Genomic DNA, 7531 nt, shown 5'->3' with positions numbered 1-7531 from the left:
ACAAAATTAACATGCAAAAATTGGTAGCATTTCTGTACACTAACAACATTTCGAAAGAAAGAAAGAAAGAAGAAAGAAAGAAAGAAAGAGAGAAAGAAAGAAAGAAAGAAAGAAAGAAAGAAAGAAAGAAAGAAATTCCATTTATAATATCAAAAACCATAAAATACTTAGGAATAAATTTATCTAAGGAAGTGAAAAATCTCTATGCTGAAAATTAAAAGACATTAATGAAAGAAATAAAAAAGGTCATAAGTAGATGGAAAGATATCCTATGTTCATGGATTGGAAGAATTAGTATTGCTAAACTGTCAATACTACCATCAGCCATCTAGAGAATCAATGTAATCCTTATCAAGGTTTCAGTAGCATTTTTTTTTACAGAAGTTCAAAAAACACCCCTCAAGTTTATACATGGAATCACAATCCTGAGCCACTGCATGGGGTTCTAGGGTACAGAAGAAAACAGGTTCTAGAATCTCCACTGCAGCCAATAAAAGTCTCTCTTCATTGTTTTGTCTGTGCTTCTTATCTCCTTCCCTTTTGGCTTCATGAGCTACAGCTAATGCACTGGACTTGGATGAGGCAATGGTGTCTCCAGTGGCAGTGTGTTTAAGGCCAACAGTCAACATAATGTTACTAGTAGTCAGTGAAGGGATTTCTATATATTGGCCAGTGAATGGCAAAAGATGACTTATTCTGTCTGTGCAGTTTCCAGTAATACTATAGATGGCCAACTGAGGCTTTATCAGGCCTAAAACGACAGAACCTTCATCAATGGCTAAGCAGCCAGATTTGGATTATGTGTTGAAATGCTTTCAGCATGAAGATCCTAGTTTGAAAGTGAAGCTAGATCTGACTCTGGGCAGACTGTGGTATGTGGTATGGGGAAATTACATATTGAGATTATTCGTGACCAAATGAGGAGGGAATATGGAGTGGAAACATATCTAGAGCCTCTCCAAGTAGCATAACAAGAGACCATCTTAAATGCAGTTCATGCCACAGATATCTTATATAGAACTTTAGGAGACAATCATCATTTCGTGGTTATAGAACTGGAAGTAAAACTAATGGAAACATCCTCTGTTATGCCAGTTATTGAGTATGCTAGAAGTGTTAGCAAGGCCTTCTGAAACCCTCTGAAGAGGTCATTGAAAATTGAATTCACAGTCTGTGCCTCCAAGGATCATTGCTTGGATCCTCAATTCAAGCTGTGGCAATTACTTTGCAGTCCCTAATAATCCATCCTGGTACCTCCACAACTATGATTGTCTGTCTGTGTTTCAAGATGCATACAAAAGGCTCTAAAGAAAGCTGATAAGCCAGTTTTAGACACCACCACCCATCCCCCTTCCTCTTCCACCCCTCAGCTCAAGGTCACAATGACTAGAGATCTATAGATTACCTCAGCCCTGTCCTGGAAGATCTGGCTCGAGAAGAGAGACCATTCAGGAAGTCCAGACTCATCAGGAAAACAAAATTAATATTGGATTTGTTCACATAGCAGAAATTATGGTTTATTCAACTGTGATTCAAACACTAACATACGGCTTAGCAACTTTTGCCTCAGAGCTATCTTTTTATCAAGCCATAAATCCTCCAGACCAAACTACACTGCGTAGCTTGTAGGTCTTCAGTGAGCAACTCAGGAGCACCTATTTACTGCATTTTCAGGAAGAAGAATTTTTGTTTTACTGAACTAGATAAATTGACAGGGGCTCCAGAGCTGCCCATTATGCTCTATATAATGAGAATTGAGTTCTGCTGTTGGAAGTCATGTAAATGAACTATTGTGTATCTATCAGTTATTACTTTGGAATTTATTCAGTGTTATTAAAAAAAAAGTTTATATGGAATTACAGAAGACCTCAAATAACCAAAGAAATCCCAAGAAAGAATGAAGCAGGAAGTATCACAGTTCCTGATTTCAAGCTGCATATAAAGACATAATCATCAAAACAGAGTGGTAATGGCATAAAAACAGATGAAACAACAGAACAGAATCAAGGGCCCAGAAATAAACACAAGTATATATGATTAACTAATATTTGACAAGGAAGTCAAGAAAATCTGAATGGAGAAAAGGCAGTCTCTTCAATAAATGGGGCTGGGATAATTGGATATTCAAGTGCAAAGAAATTAAAATGGACCCATATCTTATACCACTTACAAAAATGAACTCAAAATATATTAAAGACTTAAATGTAAGACTTGAAATCATGAAGCTCCTTGAAGAAAACTGGAATAAACCTCCTTGATTTGGGTCTTGATAATGATTTTTTGGCTATGACAAAAAAAAGCACTAGCAACAGACAATTAAAAAGCTTCATATGACAATAGAAATGATCAACAAATTGAAAATATAACCTATGGAATGAGAAAAAGATAGTTTCAAACCATTTATCTGATTAATATCTAAAATGATAAAGTAGTTGTAATCTCAATAGCAAAACACCAAAAAAAAAAAAAAAAAAAAGTTTAAAATGGGTCAAAGACCTGAATAGATATTTCTACAAAAAAGATACATGCAAGGCCAGTAGATTCGTGAAAAGATCTCATTATCACTAGTCATTAAGAAAATGCAAATTAAAACTACAAAGAGATGTCATCTCGCCTGTTAGAATGGCCATCATCAGAAAGACAGATAACAAATGCTGGTGAGGATGTGGAGAAAAAGGAACCCTGTGCCCCATTGTGGGATTGTAAATTGGTACAGCCACTGTGAAGAATGGTAGAGAGGATCCTCAAGGAGTTAAAAATAGAATTACCATATGCTCCAGCAATTTACTTCTGGGAATATATCCAAATGTATGTCTGCATCTCCATGTTTTCATAATAACATTATTTACAATAGGCAAGACATGGAAACAATCTGTGTCTATCAGTGGACAAATGGATAAAGAAGTTGTAAAGTAGGGAATCCTACTGTTTGGCACAACATGGATGAAACTTGAAGTCAATATGATAAGTGAAAAAAGTAAGATAGAGAAAGACAAATATTGTAGGATCTCACTTATATGAGGAATTCAAATGAACAAAAAAGCCCATGGAAAAATAAATCAGATTGCCTCTTAAAAGAGGCAGAAGGTGGAAGGAGGGGACATTGGGGGAAGGTGGTCAAAGGTACAAATTTCCACCTATAAGATAAATGAGTGCTAGAAGATGTAATGTACAGCATGATGTATCACAGCTGTATGGTATATAGGGAAGTTGTTCCGAGAGTAAATCCTTAGAGTTTCTTTTTTTTATAATAAATTTATTTTTTATTGGTGTTCAATTTGCCAACATACAGAATAACACCCAGAATAACACCCAGCTCACCCCGACAAGTGTCACCCATTCACCCCCACCCCCCGCCCTTCTCCTCTTCCACCACCCCTAGTTCGTTTCCCAGAGTTAGGAGTCTTTATGTTCTGTCTCCCTTTCTGATATTTCCCACACACCTCTTCTCCCTTCCCCTATATTCCCTTTCACTATTATTTATATTCTTCAAATGAATGAGAACATATAATGTTTGTCCTTCTCCGATTGACTTACTTCACTCAGCATAATACCCTCCAGTTCCATCCACGTTGAAGCAAATGGTGGGTATTTGTCGTTTCTAATGGCTGAGTAATATTCCATTGTATACATAAACCACATCTTCTTTATCCATTCATCTTTCGATGGACACCGAGGCTCCTTCCATAGTTTGGCTATTGTGGACATTGCTGCTATAAACATCGGGGTGCAGGTGTCCCGATGTTTCATTGCATCTGAATCTTTGGGGTAAATCCCCAGCGGTGCAATTGCTGGGTCGTAGGGCAGGTCTAGTTTTAACTCTTTGAGGAACCTCCACACAGTTTTCCAGAGTGGCTGCACCATTTCACATTCCCACCAACAGTGTAAGAGGGTTCCCCTTTCTCTACATCCTCTCCAACATTTGTGGTTTCCTGCCTTGTTAATTTTCCCCATTCTCACTAGTGTGAGGTGGTATCTCATTGTGGTTTTGATTTGTATTTCCCTGATGGCAAGTGATGCGGAGCATTTCCTTATGTGCATGTTGGCCATGTCTACGTCTTCCTCTGTGAGGTTTCTCTTCATGTCTTTTGCCCATTTCATGATTGGATTGTTTGTGTTGAGTTTAATAAGTTCTTTATAGATCTTGGAAACTAGCCCTTTATCTGATACACATATCTTGCACATATCTTCTCCCATTCTGTAGGTTGTCTTTGAGTTTTGTTGACTGTATCCTTTGCTGTGCAAAAGCTTCTTATCTTGATGAAGTCCCAATAGTTCATTTTTGCTTTTGTTTCTTTTGCCTTCGTGGATGCATCTTGCAAGAAGTTACTGTGGCTGAGTTCAAAAAGGGTGTTGCCTGTGTTCTCCTCTAGCATTTTGATGGACTCTTGTCTCATATTTAGATCTTTCATCCATTTTAAATTTATCTTTGTGTATGGTGAAAGAGAGTGGTCTAGTTTCATTCTTCTGCATGTGGATGTCCAATTTTCCCAGCACCATTGATTGAAGAGACTGTCTTTCTTCCAGTGGAGAGTCTTTCCTCCTTTATCGAATATTAGTTGACCATAAAGTTGAGGGTCCACTTCTGGGTTCTCTATTCTGTTCCATTGATCTATGTGTCTGTTTTTCTGCCAGTTCCACACTGTCTTGATGACCACAGCTTTGTAGTACAACCTGAAATCTGGCATTGTGATGCCCCCAGATATGGTTTTCTTTTTTAAAATTCCCCTGGCTATTCGGGGTCTTTTCTGATTCCACACAAATCTTAAAATAATTTGTTCTAACTCTCTGAAGATAGTCCATGGTATTTTGATAGGGATTGCATTAAACGTGTACATTGCCCTGGGTAACATTGACATTTTCACAATATTAATTCTGCCAATCCATGAGCATGGAATATTTTTCCATCTCTTTGTGTCTTCCTCAATTTCTTTCAGAAGTGTTCTATAGTTTTTAGGGTATAGATCCTTTAGCTCTTTGGTTAGGCTTATTCCTAGGTCTCTTACGCTTTTGGGTGCAATTATAAATGGGATTGACTCCTTAATTTCTCTTTCTTCAGTCTCATTGTTAGTGTATAGAAATGCCACTGGTTTCTGGGCATTGATTTTGTATCCTGCCACGCTACCGAATTGTTGTATGAGTTCTAGCAATCTTGGGGTGGAGACTTTTGGGTTTTCTATGTAGAGTATCATGTCATCGGTGAAGAGGGAGAGTTTGGCTTCTTCTTTGCCAATTTGAATGCCTTTAATGTCTTTTTGTTGTCTGATTGCTGAGGCTAGGACTTCCAGTACTATGTTGAACAGCAGTGGTGAGAGTGTCTTGTTCCTGATCTTAGGGGAAAGGCTCCCAGTGCTTCCCCATTGAGAATGATATTTGCTGTGGGCTTTTCGTAGATGGCTTTTAAGATGTCGAGGAATGTTCCCTCTATCCCTACACTCTGAAGAGTTTTGATCAGGAATGGATGCTGTATTTTGTCAAATGCTTTCTCTGCATCTAATGAGAGGATCATATGGTTCTTGGTTTTTCTCTTGTTGATATGATGAATCACATTGATTGTTTTACGAGTGTTGAACCAGCCTTGTGTCTCGGGGATAAATCCTACTTGGTCATGGTGAATAATTTTCTTAATGTATTGTTGGATCCTATTGGCTAGTATCTTGTTGAGAATTTTTGCATCCATGTTCATCAGGGATATTGGTCTGTAATTCTCCTTTTTGGTGGGGTCTTTGTCTGGTTTTGGAATTAAGGTGATGCTGGCCTCATAGAACGAATTTGGAAGTACTCCATCTCTTTCTATCTTTCCAAACAGCTTTAGTAGAATAGGTATGGTTTCTTCTTTAAACATTTGATAGAACTCCCCTGGGAAGCGATCTGGCCCAATCCTAGAGTTTCTATTACAAGATTTTTTTTTCCTTTTTCTTTTCTTTTTAGCATATCTGTATGATATGATGGATGTTAGTCGGATGAATTTGTAATCATTTCATAGTATATGTAAACCAAATTGTCATGCTGTATTCCTTAAGCTTATACAGTGATGTATATCCATAGTTTTCTCAATAAAACTGGCAGGGAGGGGAAAGGAGGTCAGATGAGCCCAGGACTAGTAAGGACCCCGAAACACAGAAAGAATTCGAAGTCTCTGTTTACTGTTTACAGATACCTCAACAGATACAGATACCACAGAAGCCCTCCTTCCTTCAAACAGTCTGATGCCACAATGATTGTAAATAGGAGAGAAGTGACAGGATCCATGAGGCTGAGCAAGTATGTACAGAAAGACATTTTCTACAGGGAATATAAATCAGATCAGACTAAGTAAATGCTTATGTCAATCAGATCATGAAGAAACACTACATCAGTTTTAGGCAAAATGCATTTTGTGCATTGAGTGGCAGTGCAGTTAAATTGCCATCTGTATTTACACACACAAATTGCCTCATATACAGTATTTGTGTGTGTATGAATTATATTCATATGTAGATGTGTGTGCACATGTATTCACATGTTTTATTGACAGTACAGCTAGCACTCCATGGTTTTCTCCAACTAGAAACCAGATTATTTGATCAGGAATCTATTGATCAGAACCTAGGTCTGCATTACACATGGATTTTGTTGTTTCATATCACCCACAATTCACATTGAGCTGCTAATGTCTTCAAAATATGATTGAAATATTAAATATAGCATATTCTAAATTTTTTGCGAGTCCTCCAATTTAATCTTTACCCAGAATTTTATTAACACTTTTACTATTGCATTAGGCATCTCTTCTCTTATTTTTTTCTTCAACTGGGCAGAACTAAGACTGATACTGTACTTGTTTTATAATTATAACTGTGTTTATAGAAAAGGTTTTCTGTGTTTATCTGAAGAAAAGAGGCCTTTTATAGCCTATTATCTGAAATATATCCCCTATCATTCAAAAGCCTACACTTACTCCTTTTTTTTTAACTCTTACTTTTTTAAATGAATAATTATATGTATAGCAGTTTTGTTAAAATAAACCAGTTATCATTTTAGGATATATGTGGTTTTTTTTTTTAGATATATGTGTTTGTATGAGTGTGTGCATATGTGTATAAACATATTTATATAGAGATATAAAATACAAAATATATGTAACAATATTGCATTATGTGTTATATAATATGTAATATAAATAATATGTATAACATATAGACATCATATTTAGGTATATACACTTTATATACATATTTAGGTATATACATGTCACACACATACATTTAATCAAATGTTTTATATTCAGTCATATGCAATTTTGTGAGTGATGTTAGCAAGACCTATTTATCTACAAAGATTGTCCTTGCAAAAAAATCTCACTGTTAACTTCTTGAATGCCACTCCATCTGTGATTTTTTTTTTTAATTTCTAATGAATATCACACATACTCATAAAGGAGAAAAGAAGGCTCCAGAAAATTAGAACAACAGTACAATTGTTTTTTTTACCAAGTGGATACTTTGAGATTGAGGAACACAGCACTTTAAAAATTATGCCATAATGACAA

General features: G+C 36.4%; 1 long non-coding RNA gene across 1 annotated transcript; it reads left to right on the top strand.

Moving 5' to 3' along the window:
* Window positions 1–563: 563 nt before the first annotated feature.
* On the top strand, window positions 564–7022 carry LOC140612089 (uncharacterized). The gene is made up of 2 exons (XR_012013400.1): window positions 564–3123; window positions 6157–7022. It is a non-coding gene; the product is annotated as an uncharacterized lncRNA (long non-coding RNA).
* The last annotated feature ends 509 nt before the right edge of the window (window positions 7023–7531 follow it).

The sequence above is a fragment of the Canis lupus genome, chromosome 20 (genome assembly GCF_048164855.1).
Source record: "Canis lupus baileyi chromosome 20, mCanLup2.hap1, whole genome shotgun sequence".
Lineage (NCBI taxonomy): Eukaryota > Metazoa > Chordata > Mammalia > Carnivora > Canidae > Canis > Canis lupus.
Note: the sequence above shows the minus strand (reverse complement) of the source record. Positions and strands in the feature narration are given on the sequence as shown.